Source organism: Manihot esculenta, chromosome 8 (genome assembly GCF_001659605.2).
Source record: "Manihot esculenta cultivar AM560-2 chromosome 8, M.esculenta_v8, whole genome shotgun sequence".
Taxonomy (NCBI): domain Eukaryota; kingdom Viridiplantae; phylum Streptophyta; class Magnoliopsida; order Malpighiales; family Euphorbiaceae; genus Manihot; species Manihot esculenta.
In genome coordinates this window covers 20,306,676-20,321,779 of record NC_035168.2, presented here as the reverse complement: position 1 = coordinate 20,321,779, position 15,104 = coordinate 20,306,676, and positions in this window count along the sequence as shown.

Below are 15,104 nucleotides of genomic sequence, written 5' to 3'. Positions count from 1 at the left end.
AAGGCGCTCCCGAAGCCTTCACATGTTCGGCGGCCGAACTTCACTTTCGGCGGCCGAACCTGGCAAACGCCTCCTTGGTCTTTCTCTTCAAAAACTCAACTTTTTTCTATTTAAAACCATAAAACACTTAAAAACATTTTAGAAAACCTTTCCTTTACCCTTGCTCTACCCCCCAAAGAGGATCCGACACCCGAGATTCCACCGGACGGTAGGAATTCCGATGTCTGAACGAGTGGGGTCTTACATTTTTGAAATTCAAATATTTAAGAATCCCTTTCCTTATTGAGGAAGCCAAATCTCTAGAAGATGCACATTCAAATTTGAAATTCAAATTTAGCTTGTCAAGAAAGCCAAAGAAGACATACTTGCCCCCAAGTCTTGCACATTCAAAATTCAAAATTCAAAAAGAAGGCGCCACCTCATAAGGAAACTAGGGCAACACACTCTCTCTCTCTTCAAAGTGCCGGACGCCTACATAAGCATCTCCTTGACCATTCGGCGCAAGCCTCTTCTCTCTTCCTCCTTCTCTTCACATTCAGCCGGCGCAAGCCTCTTCTTTCCAAGGCTTCAGTTCTTCTTCTTTTAACCTTCTTCTCTTTATTTTTTGGTTTTGTTTCAGCCATGAGTGGCTGAAACCTTTTATTCTAGTTGAAGATTGGTTGAAACTTTAGTTGTTTTATGGATTGAGAGATCTGAACATACATTATTTAACTTTTGTTTATTCAATATTTATGCAATTTCATGCTTGATTCCATTATTGCTTTATTATTTTGATCAATGTGGCCAGTTGATTCTTGATTGCAAGGTGATATATTGTTAGTTTGAATAGTTTTAAGTCCGTAATTGCTTGGATTATTCAAGCACAAGAACACTTGGTGTAAAAACTAAGGAAATTGCGTGATCTAGCAATATCTCCATGCGTTTGGGTAGCTAGAATTAGATCTCTCTATTTATTAATGCAATTGACTGTTATTTTGATGCCTAAGGCCCAAGGACGTTCCTTGGCAACTTGTTGATTAGTGATTGGTTAGAGGACATTCCCTAATTAATTTATGCTTAAGGAGAGACATGGTGGTGAGAAGCATTTTCCATCTCCATAACTAATTTATTGAATCAAACAAAAGAACCTAAGTATCAATGATTAATCCCAACAACTGAAGTGGATCAAATTCTTCAACTAGACCTTTCTCATATTTGATTTACTTTACTTTTATTATTTGCTTTATTTTACTATTTTCATCATTAGCATAATTGAATCAATCTCAAAATCCCCCTTATTATTTTACTTACAGCCTATTTTTATTTTGTTTTCAATTTGTTCTCTTGGTCTTGATAAGAAAGATAGGTGAGTATCAATTTCCTGTAGATTCGATCCTTTCACCACTATCTACAGTTGTAAGATTGTTGATAACTAGAAAGGTTATTTTTGACCGGCTTCGACAATCGCTCAGTCAAAAATTAGCGCCGTTGCCGGGGAGTTGATTTAACTAATCTGTTTTTCTTTCATGACCAGATCTAGACTCAAGGAAACGCTGCCTTACGATCCAAAAATTGAGCGCACAATCAGGAGACTAAGTAAGCAAGTCACTGCACCATCTGAGTCTAAAGAGCTTGCCATCGCAGGAGCTGAAGGAACATCATTTGAACACCACCAAACAGCCGCAGAAATGGCTGAAAACCAAGCACAACCTGCTGCCTCTGTTGAACCTACTGTCCATGATGGATTAATACAAAAAAATCCAGCCATGAGGCCACCAGTGCCAATAGAAAGAACACTGAGGGAGTTGGCAGTCCCTATAGGTGACCAAGCACCTCTCTGCATCACCTATCCGCCTATGACAGTTCCATTTGAGCTCAAAACAGGTTTGATTCATCTACTACCTAAGTTTAGAGGTTTAGAGAATGAAAATCCACACAAGCACTTAAAGGAATTCCAAATTGTATGTTCATCCATGAGGCCGCAAGGCATATCTGAAGAGCATGTTAAATTAAGAGCTTTTCCTTTTTCACTTGATGATTATGCTAAGGATTGGTTGCTTTACTTACCACCTGGTTTCATAACTTCTTGGGATGGTATGGTTAGTGCCTTTTTGAATAAATATTTCCCAACTTCTAAAGCTATAGGTATAAGAAGAGAGATCAGTAGCATTAAACAGAAACCAACTGAGGATTTGTATAACTATTGGGAAAGGTTTAAAAGATTGTGTACAGGTTGCCCTCAACATGAAATTTCAGATAAATCACTCATAGAGTTTTTCTATGGAGGTCTGCTACCTTCCGAAAGGAAGTTCATTGATGTAGCATGTGGAGGTTCCATCTAGGATAGCACACCTCGAGCAATCAGAGACTTAATCTCAACACTTGCAGCAGCCTTAAGACAATATGGAGATGAAAAGCAACTACAAAGAGGAGCCAATGAGGTAAGTACATCTACTCTCACTGCTCAGATTTCTGAACTAACCTCTGTTATGAAAAATTTTGTCATGTGTTAAGCTCAACAGGCTCAGCCACTCCAGCAGTCTTGGCCATGTGGGATCTGCTCATATGTTGGACACTCAACTGACCGATGTCCAACACTTTAAGAGGAAGACCAACAAGTGAATGCAATTGGAGGATTCAACAGCCAGCCTAGATATGATCCATACTCCAACACCTACAATCTAGGCTGGAGAGACCATCCAAACTTCAGCTATGCAAGGGCTAACAACAACCAAAATTACCAAAGAAATCAAGCCCAACTAGCACCTCTAAGTTCCAACCAGCACCTTGAGAAGATGATAGAGATTCTAGCAAGTTCGGTGCAAACTCTCCAACAGCAGATGGGACAAGTAGTGACCTCAGTGAGCAAGTTCGAATCTCAAGGTAAGTTACCTTCCCAAACTGAAACTAATCCTAGACTGAATGTTAATGCTATCATGTTAAGGAGTGGGAAAGAGCTCCAAGATGCCAAGACTGATGAAGAAAATTCACAAGAGCAAAGACAAGCTGCTCCAGAGAAGTAGCCAGTACACTGCCTGTCCAATCCAAATGGGCGAACTGAAGAACCTGCGCACCCACAAAAGGCAGATCAGCAGGTAAGTTTCAAAATTTCACCTCCTTTTCCAAAAAGATTTGAGAAGTCGTAAAAAGAAAAAGAAGAAACCTTGAGACATTCAGGAAAGTGGAAATCAACATACCTCTGCTAGATGCTGTGAAATAGATTCCCAGGTACACAAAATTTCTGAAAGAATTGTGTACTAATAGGAGAAATCTTGTTGAAAGAGAAAAGGTGAGTGTGGGAGAAGTTGTGACAGCTGTCATAAAGAGATAACTCCCAACCAAATGCAAAGATAGAGGGATGTTTGCTATTTCTTGTAAAATTGGCAATGTTGGCATAAAGAAAGCTATGTGTGATTTAGGTGCATCAATCAATGTTATGCCTCTCTCTATTTATAACTCTCTGAATGCAGATGCACTGAAAGACACTGGAGTAGTGATCTAATTGGCTGACAGATCTGTGGTATACCCAAGAGGAGTTCTAGAAGATGTTCTGGTACAAGTAGATCAACTTGTCTTTCTAGCAAATTTCTATGTAATTGACATGAAGGAAGACAACAACAATACTACTTCAGACATCTTACTTGAACGACCTTTCCTGAGCACAGCCAGAACCAAGATAGATGTGCATGATGGCACTCTTACCATGGAATTTGAAGGGAAAGTAATAAAGTTTAATGTTTATGATTCTATGAAATATCCCCATGACATGTCCCCTGTTTATGGTCTTGATATCATTGATTGCTTGAGTCAGGAAGTTTTTGATATGGATCAAGATGATATACTGAACAATGATCTTTGCAGGGAGACTAACTGGAAAGATGAAGGGAGCAAAAAGGAACCAGAGCTAAAAGAAACAGTCTGCAGCATCCAGTAGGTGAACCGCGTCCAAACGCAGGAAGACCAGGTACCGAGCGTATCCTTTCAGCTTGGATCGCAGGACCAATCGCAGAAGGACCATGGACAATGTGCACCTCTTCAGCTCAAACCGCAGGGCAGTCTCCCCATTCATCCAGCACAGACAGGCCATGCACAAACGGAAAAGGGAGAATCCAGTTTAGCCGGACACCCCACTCAGACAGACACTTGTCCCCCTAAGCAGCAGAATACAGGTCAAAAAATTTCAGAACCAGATCTGAAGCCTCTTCTAGACCACTTGAAATATGTTTACTTGGGAGCTGAAAAGACACTTCCAGTGATAGTGTCAAATCAATTAAGCCAACAAGAGGAAGAAAGTCTCCTGGAAGTATTGAGGAAACACAAGGGAGCCATAGGATGGACCATAGATGACATAAAAGGTATCTTCCCCACCACATGCATGCATAGAATACACATGGAAGAGGAATGCAAGCCAGTCCGAGATGGTAAAAAAAGACTGAATCCACCTATGATGGAAGTAGTGAAAAAAGAGATAGTCAAGCTTCTAGACGCAGGAATAATCTACCCAATCTCTGATAGCAAATGGGTAAGTCCTGTGCATGTAGTCCCAAAGAAAACTGAGATCACCATTATACCAAATACTGAAGGAGAACTTGTTCCGACAAGAGTCCAGAATGGGTGGAGAGTATGCATGGACTATAGGAAGTTAAATGCAGCAACCAGGAAAGATCACTTCCCTTTGCCTTTCATTAATCAGATGCTATAGAGGCTTGCAGGTAAGTCCCACTATTGTTGTCTTGATGGTTTTTCAGGTTTTTATCAAATTCCAGTAGCTCCAGAAGACCAAGAGAAGACCACCTTCACTTGTCTTTTTGGCACTTTTGCATTTAGAAGAATGCCATTTGGACTATGCAATGCTCCTGCCACTTTCCAACGCTGTATGATGAGCATATTTTCAGATTATGTGGAGAACATCATTGAAGTCTTCATGGATAACTTCACAGTGTACAGTAACTCTTTTGAAGAATGCCTTGCCAATCTGAAAAAGATCCTATAGAGATGCATTGAATCAAATCTTGTACTCAATTATGAGAAATGCCACTTCATGGTTAACCAGGGTATGGTCTTAGGACATGTTGTTTCAGCTAAAGGAATTGAAGTGGACAAAGCCAAGGTAGACGCCATAAAAAATCTGCCTTATCTCACAAATGTTAGAGACATTCGCTCTTTCCTTGGCCATGCAGGATTCTATAGAAGATTCATAAAAGATTTCTCCAAAATCACACAGCCATTATGCAGATTGCTCCAGCAAGATATAACATTTGATTTTGACAACATTTGATCTGATAAAGGAATTACTTATGATTGCCCTAATCATTCAGGCCCCTGACTGAAACTTGCCATTTGAAATCATGTGTGATGCAAGCAACTACGCTGTGGGGGCAGTCTTGTGGCAACGTGTAGGGAATTCACCTCACGTGATTCACTATACATCTCGCACATTGGATGCTGCCCAAAGCAACTACTTAACAACAGAAAAGGAGCTCTTGGCTATTGTATTTGCCTTAGAGAAATTTAGACCATACCTCATGGGGACTAAAGTCATCATCTATTCTGACCATGCAGCCTTGCGATATCTGATCAAGAAAAAGGAGGCAAAATCGAGACTCATTCGGTGGATTCTGCTATTACAAGAGTTCGATCTAGAGATAAGGGACAAGAAAGGGAAAGAGAATCTAGTGGCTAACCACTTAAGCCGGCTTACCTCCAGCTCTGCGCCATGTCCAGTGAAGGAAGACTTTGCAGACGAACATCTGTTCGTCTCTCAGACTGCTTAAGTGGATCGCACCTCACAACCACACCAGGGGAGTACTCAGTTTCCTTTGAACTTTAATTTTGTCAATACATTGAGGACAATGCATGAATTAGGGTGGGGGTGCATATCTCTAAACTTTTATTCTGTCTTTGCTTTCAGTTTTAGTTTGAATAGCCACAGTTTGAATTTATTTTATTTTTGCTTTTATTGCACACACATGTAGCCACAGTTTTTTTTCTTTTTTTTTCTATTTTGGTTTGCTTTACTCAAACTCATAGACTATTGTAATACCCGGCTAGATTCAGACATCGGAATTCCTACCGTCCGGGGGAGTTCGAGGATGTCAGAGGTCTCTGGAAGGGTAAGAGAAAGTTTTCTAAAATATTTTCAAGTGTTTTAAAGGTTTAGCGTAGAAAAGGATTGAGTTTTGAAGAGATATGGCCAAGGAGGCATTTTGCCATGTTCGGCCCCCTAAGGTTAAGTTCGGCCGCCTAAAGTTCCCTAGTTTCGGCCCCCGAAGGTTAAGTTCGGCCGCCGAAGGTTGCATAGTTTTGCATGCGATTCGGCAGCCGAACCTGAGGCGGTTGCTCATCTATAAGGGCACCGAGTGGCAGAAAAAGGAGGAGGTTTCTTCTCTCCTTCTGACCTAGGTGAGGTCTTGATCTCCTTAAAGTATTTTCATGGTTTTTCTTCAAATCTTTCACGGTTGTAATGAGTTTTACCCTTGTTTTGAAGAGTTGTGAGCTTTAAACAAGGTTTTGGAGTTTGAAGCTTTTGAAGCTTGGTTTCTCCATATCTTTGAGTTTGGATCATCTCAGCCTTTGTTCTTCAAGAGGTAAGTGTTGATCCATGGTTCTTATGATGTTTTTATGAGTTTTGTAAAGGGAAAAGGGAGCTAGGCATGAGTTTGCATGAGATGTGCATCATAGGGTTTATGAATCCTTTGTGTTTGCTGTGTGTCTTGTGAGCTTGTTTGTTGGAGTTTAAAGTTATTTGAAGCTCCCTTAGGCTTGTTGAAGTGTTTATGCATGTTTTAGAAGGGTTAAATGCATGTGTTGAGGTCTGAACAGGTGATGGAGGGACTGACAGGCGTCCTTGTGCACGAAACTGAGTTCTGGCTAAACTCAGGTTCGGCCCCCGAAAGTCCAAGTTAGGCCGCCGAACATGCCTGACTTTCGTCTCTGGAGGAGACATTCGGCCGCCGAAGGTGCCGCCGAAGGTGCCCTGTCCAGCCTTCCTTTGCTTGTTTTGCATGCATATTTTGAGGTAGTCTAGAGGGGTTTTGGGGAGTTGTTTCTCAGTTGTATAGAGTATGTGTGGTGCCTCATTTGCGTCCTCCATTGTAGGATTGGACCCGAGGAACCGAGGTGTTTAGCAGTCGTAGCTGTTGCAGAGGTAGAGGTAGCCCAGAGGTAGCCAAGCAGTGGCTACAGGTGAGTGGAACTAACTGTACTATTTTACATTCAGAAATGACACGAATTTAGCATGATCCATGCATCATAAAATGCCATGTTATGTATTAGGTTGTATTGCATTAGATTCCACGAATATGCTGCATTGCATAAGCTGATATTTGTGTGGATGAATGCTGGATGATCCTTAGCCCTTGATAGAGCACAGATACAGAGTTGTGGCATGAGATAGCCATACCAGGTCGCCCCTGGTTAGTCCAGGTCGCTCCTGGTACTATGAGTGAGACAGCTGGGCTGTCAGATCAAAGCTCAGAGCAGTCCAGGTGAGGCCTAATCGCCCCTGGCACAGTTGGACATGTTATGATATGAGTTACTTCAGAGTAGTCCAGGTGAGGCCTCATCGCCCCTGGCACAGTTGGACATACTATGATGTATGTAGAGGGCTATGGTGACAAGTTCATCCTTGAGATGATATGTTTGTGATGTGATGCATTTCATGAGAGCATGTAATGAATGAACTGTTTTTATTGTTCCTCCTCACTGGGCTCTAGAGCTCATCCCACTCCCTTGACCCCAGTTTTGCAGGTTCTGAGAGAGCTAGGAGAAGTCAAAGTCAGCAAGAGTACAGAGGACAGTTATGCATAAATGTATGTTGTAATAGGATAGTGGACATGATGTAATTGAAAGATTAGTTGTAATGTAATAGATAGATATGTACTGTCATATACTGGATAGACTTATGCTTTCCCTAGTGTCACTGCTATAGTGTGATGTGTGATTCATCCCTTGTACACCATCCTGTTTTACGTTTCTTGATGAGAAATGTGTGAGATAGGCTTAATGTATGGCTTCGATGAGATACCAGTGGGATGTGTTACAGATTGTGTTAATCCCTGGACCACAGCAGATAGTAGTCCCTGGTACAGGCCCTGAGGGCCATTTCAGATTGACATTTCTGAGTAGCAGTGTAGGCTTGCATAAGCTGATATTTGTGTGGATGAATGCTGGATGATCCTTAGCCCTTGATAGAGCACAGATACAGAGTTGTGGCATGAGATAGCCATACCAGGTCGCCCCTGGTTAGTCCAGGTCGCTCCTGGTACTATGAGTGAGACAGCTGGGCTGTCAGATCAAAGCTCAGAGCAGTCCAGGTGAGGCCTAATCGCCCCTGGCACAGTTGGACATGTTATGATATGAGTTACTTCAGAGTAGTCCAGGTGAGGCCTCATCGCCCCTGGCACAGTTGGACATACTATGATGTATGTAGAGGGCTATGGTGACAAGTTCATCCTTGAGATGATATGTTTGTGATGTGATGCATTTCATGAGAGCATATAATGAATGAACTATTTTTATTGTTCCTCCTCACTGGGCTCTAGAGCTCATCCCACTCCCTTGACCCCAGTTTTGCAGGTTCTGAGAGAGCTAGGAGAAGTCAAAGTCAGCAAGAGTACAGAGGACAGTTATGCATAAATGTATGTTGTAATAGGATAGTGGACATGATGTAATTGAAAGATTAGTTGTAATGTAATAGATAGATATGTACTGTCATATACTGGATAGACTTATGCTTTCCCTAGTGTCACTGCTATAGTGTGATGTGTGATTCATCCCTTGTACACAATCCTGTTTTACGTTTCTTGATGAGAAATGTGTGAGATAGGCTTAATGTATGGCTTCGATGAGATACCAGTGGGATGTGTTACAGATTGTGTTAATCCCTGGACCACAGCAGATAGTAGTCCCTGGTACAGGCCCTGAGGGCCATTTCAGATTGACATTTCTGAGTAGCAGTGGTTAAGCCTACAGAGTTTTACAGGATTGTGAGTATTGTTTTATATTATGAATGGGATTTATCAGGTACACAGAGAGTATAGTTGGCTGACTACGGGTCCCGGCGGCCTTAAGCCGATCTGGATCCTAGTGCCAGTGATGGTTCGGACCGTTACTGAGAGGTACCGGTTTCCGGGTCGTTACAGATTGGTATCAGAGCATAGGGCCTCAAGAGTACGGTGTGTTGGGATAGCCCACATCGGAAAGAGGTCGTGTCTTGTATAGGAGGGAAAGCACAATAAGTTACGATCATGTCCACTAGGATAGGATGTGGAGTCCTGTCTTGCATGATGATGTGAAATGCCATGATGAGCAACATGTGCTATGAATATGTTTGATATGTGCTAAGGATTCATGTGTTCTCACATGGATCATGTGATGATATCTTTGTGTGCTGTTGTGCTTTACAGAGGCAGGATGAGAGGAACTCGTCGATCTGGTAGATTGACTGGAGCTCCGCCGGAGGATGAGGACATGGATGCTCACCTCCCCGTTCTGCAAAGGGCAACATCAGATAGTGTAAGCAGAGAAGGTACATCAAGGGACCCTAGAAGGTCTGTTGAGGAGAGTAGAAGGGGAGTTGTCCAGAGTGGTATGTCAGGGCTTATGAGAGAAAGAGAGAAGGATGACCAGAGTAGAGAGGGCGGCTTTGGTATGAGCGGATTAGGAGGAGATATGGATGAGTCCCAAGGAGGTACTCAGGCCTCGAGGTTTGTTCCACCTCAGTATCCACCCTACCAGTGGGGGACAGAGTACCCGATGAGAGGTACATCAGAGTTGCCTAGATATCACCCATATCCCACCTTTATGCCCTATCCTCCCTTTTATCCGCCATATCCACCATCATATCCACAGTATACCATGTGTCCACCCTTCTTTTGTTACCCAAGGTCAGTAAACCCTAACCCAGGGCAAGTTACACCTCCTCCACCACCAGTAGAACCAGTAGCCCTAGTCATCCAAACACCTAAGCTTAGTTCACCTGGAGAAAGTATGGTGCAGCTGACAGATTATTTACGGTTAGATATTCCCAAGTTTGAGACTGGTGATGACCCTGTTGAGTATCTCAGAACGGTCAAGATGATAACTGATGAGTTGGGAGCCAGTGAGAGTAGAGCCATTCAGATGGCAGGGGTCACCTTGAAATGTGAAAAGGCAAGGGAATGGTTCAACCAGTATGTGAACCCGAGGGTAGAAAGATTATCCTGGGAACAGTTTGCAACAGAGTTTGCCGAAGGGGCTTTTCCAGATAGCGCAAGGAAGAGGTTCCATGATATAGTAGATATGGCACAGAAGAGAGAAGCTAGTGCCAAACTTGCAGGGACAAGTGATGTGAATCTCTCCCCTCTGCACGAGGCTGGTATAGAAAGGAAGAAGGGAGGTAGAGGCCTCAGACGATCAAAGAAGAATAAGTTCTGGAAGCAGATAAAGTCTGGTCTGGGAATAGGGGAGGGTTCGAGTTCTGGTTTGAATACCTCAAAATGTCCGAGGTGCGGTAGGTCGCACAAAGGAGTCTGTTTAGTAGGGACAACAGCATATTTCAGGTGCGGACAGGAGGGGCACATAGCACGTGAGTGTTCCACCGCGACTTTGATAACACAGTCCCAGCAAACAGTCTCAGACAGAGTGGCTCAGCCAGAAGCTCTAGCCATGGCGCAGGGCAGAGGCAGAAGGAGCGGGATCACTCCTTCTTCCACAGGTTCCCCAGGGGAAGATCCATCAGTACCAGCACGGATCTTCGCTTTGACGCAGCAGGAGGCTGACACATCGGACCTGGCAGTGATAGGTACGTTTCACTTCCATATGTTTTGATGTGTTTGTTCATAGTGACTCTGATGTTTCGCTTTCCTTAGGGCCGTGAGAGCCGTCGAGAGTATGGGTTTGATAACTTCTGGGATTAGAATGTCCTCTTTGGGTCAATAGACTCAAGTGTGATCCGTCAGTGGCAGAGTTAGTCTGCCAATAGAGTTGAGTGCGAGTTTTGAGTAGGTGCCTTCCAGCTGACCTTGTGGTTCTAGAGTGACTGGTTGATGTCATTCTAGGGGTGGATGGACTAGCTACTCATCGTACTACCTTCGATAGCGGAGGCAGAATAGTCAGGCTTAGACCAGGATGGATGGATCACAGGTAATGTGTGAGGGGACAAAGTAGAGCTGCCTAGAAGTTTGCTATCAGCCCTAGAGGCTCTTACGCTGTTTAGGAGAGGTTATCATCGGTTTCTTGCTTGTGTCAGAGAACAGCGTAGTTAGTCAGATTAGAAGGGGAACAGTTGTAGTGCCCACAGCCAGAGACAAGTTATCGATAGGACCCAGACAAGTCATCAGGTGTACCACCCGCTAAACGAAGAGAGTGAGAACGAAGAATGGTAAGGAGAGTGCGAGAGATAGGAAAAGCCAAATGAGGAATAGCGAGATAGTGAACCAGGAAAGATATTCGAGAGTGGTGCTATGCGATGTTTTTTTATCCAGGTATAGGGGTGATCTCTCATCTCTGAGTGCAGCCCTCCAGTATAAGAAATCAGTCAAAGAACAGAGTAAGAAAAGACTAAGAGTAAGAAAAGATTAGAGTAACAAAACAAAAGAAAGAAAAAGAATACGCAAACTAGAATGAAATAGAGAAAGAAACGAGTAAGACTCAGGGTACGTTCAGGAGGAGCTTTCAGTTTACTCTGGGATTCGGTGCTAAATTGAGGCAGAGGAAAGGGTTAGCCTTTTCATTAGTACGTTCCCGAGAGAAGGTCCGTTACCTATAGTTCGGATCTTCACTCTGACTCAGTAGGAAACTATCACATCGAACACAGTGACGTCAGGTATGTTCACTTGTGGATGTTCGGATGTGTATGCTTTGTTTTAAACCCGCGTGTTCCTACTTCCTTGTGACTTAGTGAGCTGTGACTCGAGTGGGTTGAATGACTTCTAGGCTTAGAGTATTTTGCTCTGGGTTAGTGGACCCGAGTATGATCCATCTGAGGCAGAGTCAGTCAGTCAGAGCAGTTTAGCGGTTGGAGTGAGTAGAGACTATCCAGCTGACCTTATGGTTCTAGAGTTGACTAGTTGATGTCATTCTAGGGCGGATTGGCTACTTACTCATTGTACTACTTGTGTCTGTGTCTGTAGAGACAAGGTAAGAGAGTTCAGAGGCTAAGATGGATCAGAGAGAGTCCTTGAAAGGGACAGAGTATAGGTGCCTAGAGGTTTGATGTCAGCCCAGTAGGCTCAACGGTACACAGGAAAGGGTATCAGAGGGTTCTAACTCTTGTGAGCGCGTTTAGGAGTCAGATCAGGGAATCAGCCTCAGTGCCCGTTGCTAGCAAGTTCTAAATGTTTTTCCCAGACGAGCTGTCAGATTTACCATCTGTCAGGGAGTCAGAGTGTGGAATAGAAGTGGTGTCTGGACGCGGAACCATTTCTTTCCTTCTACCCTACAGAATGGCACCTGCAGAGAGAGCCTAGTCAGCATAGAATAGAGAAGCTTGGTAGAAAAAGGTTATATCCGACCTCGTACCTCATCCTGGAATGTTCCAGTGTCAGTATGAGAAACGAAGGATGAAACCTTGAAATTTTGTAACGACTGTGAGCAGTTGCACAAAAGCACTACCAGGACAGGTGTTTCCATGTAAAATGGATGAGCTATAGGACCAGCTAGTAGAAGCTAGTGGTTTTCTAGAAGAGATCTGAGAGTTGGGAACTATATGTCGAAAGTTAGAAAACTGACATCTTGATCATAGTGAAGAGTCTAAACCCGCAATAAGGGGTAAACCTGCTCAGCGACTCTGAGTATACCAGACAGTATCTTCTGGGTGAGGCAACTGCGATGTGAGCTGCCCTCAGTCAGAAGTCGCTTATCAGTTGAGCCTATAGAAACAGCTAAGCTAGAGAGCTAGCGAGCTCTCTAGAGATAGTCCAGTGTAGTTAAAAAGGGATCAAAAGAGAAGAAGCCAGTATAGTAAAGAAGAAGAAAAGCGGGCAAGGATCAGAGTGCGCAGCAAAATCGTAGAATAGTTTAGAGAAACAGAGAAGCATGCCCGTTATCTACGAAATGTTGTAGATTTTCAGAGAACATGGCATAGAGGTCAAGTTCTGTAAGCTGAGTGCAATTTCAGGGCATGTCTGTTTCATTGTGATGTGTCACAATATAACATCGAAAGTAAGTAGAGAGAGAGAACGTGATAGCCAAGTCATCTAGCATTTCCGTAGAGTTATAAAGCCGAGAAGCATCAAAGAGAAAGGAAGATCCGTAGTCAGATGAAAGATTCAAGTCAGTTGTTGTGTACTGACAGAAGTGATAAGTAAAGAGAAGTAAAGGTTAGTATAACCAGAAGAGTGTGAATAAGCTGAGAAAAGGCAAAGAAAAGAAAAGTTAGTAGTCATATGAAAGAGTCAGGTCGTTTGTGTACAAGCAAGAGTGGTAAACACTCAGTGTAGACACAGCTTAAGCAGTGAAGGGTCAGCAAAGTCAGACAGTATAGCCAACCCGGGAGTTTTACTCCAGGGGTATCTGTGTCTCTTCGTAGAGACCGATGGTAGGCTTTCTTCTTGTTTCCCTGTATGTTTATTGTTGTTGTTTTAACATTCGAGGACGAATGTTTTTAAAGGAGGGAAGAATGTAATACCCGGCTAGATTCAGACATCGGAATTCCTACCGTCCGGGGGAGTTCGAGGATGTCAGAGGTCTCTGGAAGGGTAAGAGAAAGTTTTCTAAAATATTTTCAAGTGTTTTAAAGGTTTAGCGTAGAAAAGGATTGAGTTTTGAAGAGATATGGCCAAGGAGGCATTTTGCCATGTTCGGCCCCCTAAGGTTAAGTTCGGCCGCCTAAAGTTCCCTAGTTTCGGCCCCCGAAGGTTAAGTTCGGCCGCCGAAGGTTGCATAGTTTTGCATGCGATTCGGCAGCCGAACCTGAGGCGGTTGCTCATCTATAAGGGCACCGAGTGGCAGAAAAAGGAGGAGGTTTCTTCTCTCCTTCTGACCTAGGTGAGGTCTTAATCTCCTTAAAGTATTTTCATGGTTTTTCTTCAAATCTTTCACGGTTGTAATGAGTTTTACCCTTGTTTTGAAGAGTTGTGAGCTTTAAACAAGGTTTTGGAGTTTGAAGCTTTTGAAGCTTGGTTTCTCCATATCTTTGAGTTTGGATCATCTCAGCCTTTGTTCTTCAAGAGGTAAGTGTTGATCCATGGTTCTTATGATGTTTTTATGAGTTTTGTAAAGGGAAAAGGGAGCTAGGCATGAGTTTGCATGAGATGTGCATCATAGGGTTTATGAATCCTTTGTGTTTGCTGTGTGTCTTGTGAGCTTGTTTGTTGGAGTTTAAAGTTATTTGAAGCTCCCTTAGGCTTGTTGAAGTGTTTATGCATGTTTTAGAAGGGTTAAATGCATGTGTTGAGGTCTGAACAGGTGATGGAGGGACTGACAGGCGTCCTTGTGCACGAAACTGAGTTCTGGCTAAACTCAGGTTCGGCCCCCGAAAGTCCAAGTTAGGCCGCCGAACATGCCTGACTTTCGTCTCTGGAGGAGACATTCGGCCGCCGAAGGTGCCCTGTCCAGCCTTCCTTTGCTTGTTTTGCATGCATATTTTGAGGTAGTCTAGAGGGGTTTTGGGGAGTTGTTTCTCAGTTGTATAGAGTATGTGTGGTGCCTCATTTGCGTCCTCCATTGTAGGATTGGACCCGAGGAACCGAGGTGTTTAGCAGTCGTAGCTGTTGCAGAGGTAGAGGTAGCCCAGAGGTAGCCAAACAGTGGCTACAGGTGAGTGGAACTAACTGTACTATTTTACATTCAGAAATGACACGAATTTAGCATGATCCATGCATCATAAAATGCCATGTTATGTATTAGGTTGTATTGCATTAGATTCCACGAATATGCTGCATTGCATAAGCTGATATTTGTGTGGATGAATGCTGGATGATCCTTAGCCCTTGATAGAGCACAGATACAGAGTTGTGGCATGAGATAGCCATACCAGGTCGCCCCTGGTTAGTCCAGGTCGCTCCTGGTACTATGAGTGAGACAGCTGGGCTGTCAGATCAGAGCTCAGAGCAGTCCAGGTGAGGCCTAATCGCCCCTGGCACAGTTGGACATGTTATGATATGAGTTACTTCAGAGTAGTCCAGGTGAGGCCTCATCGCCCC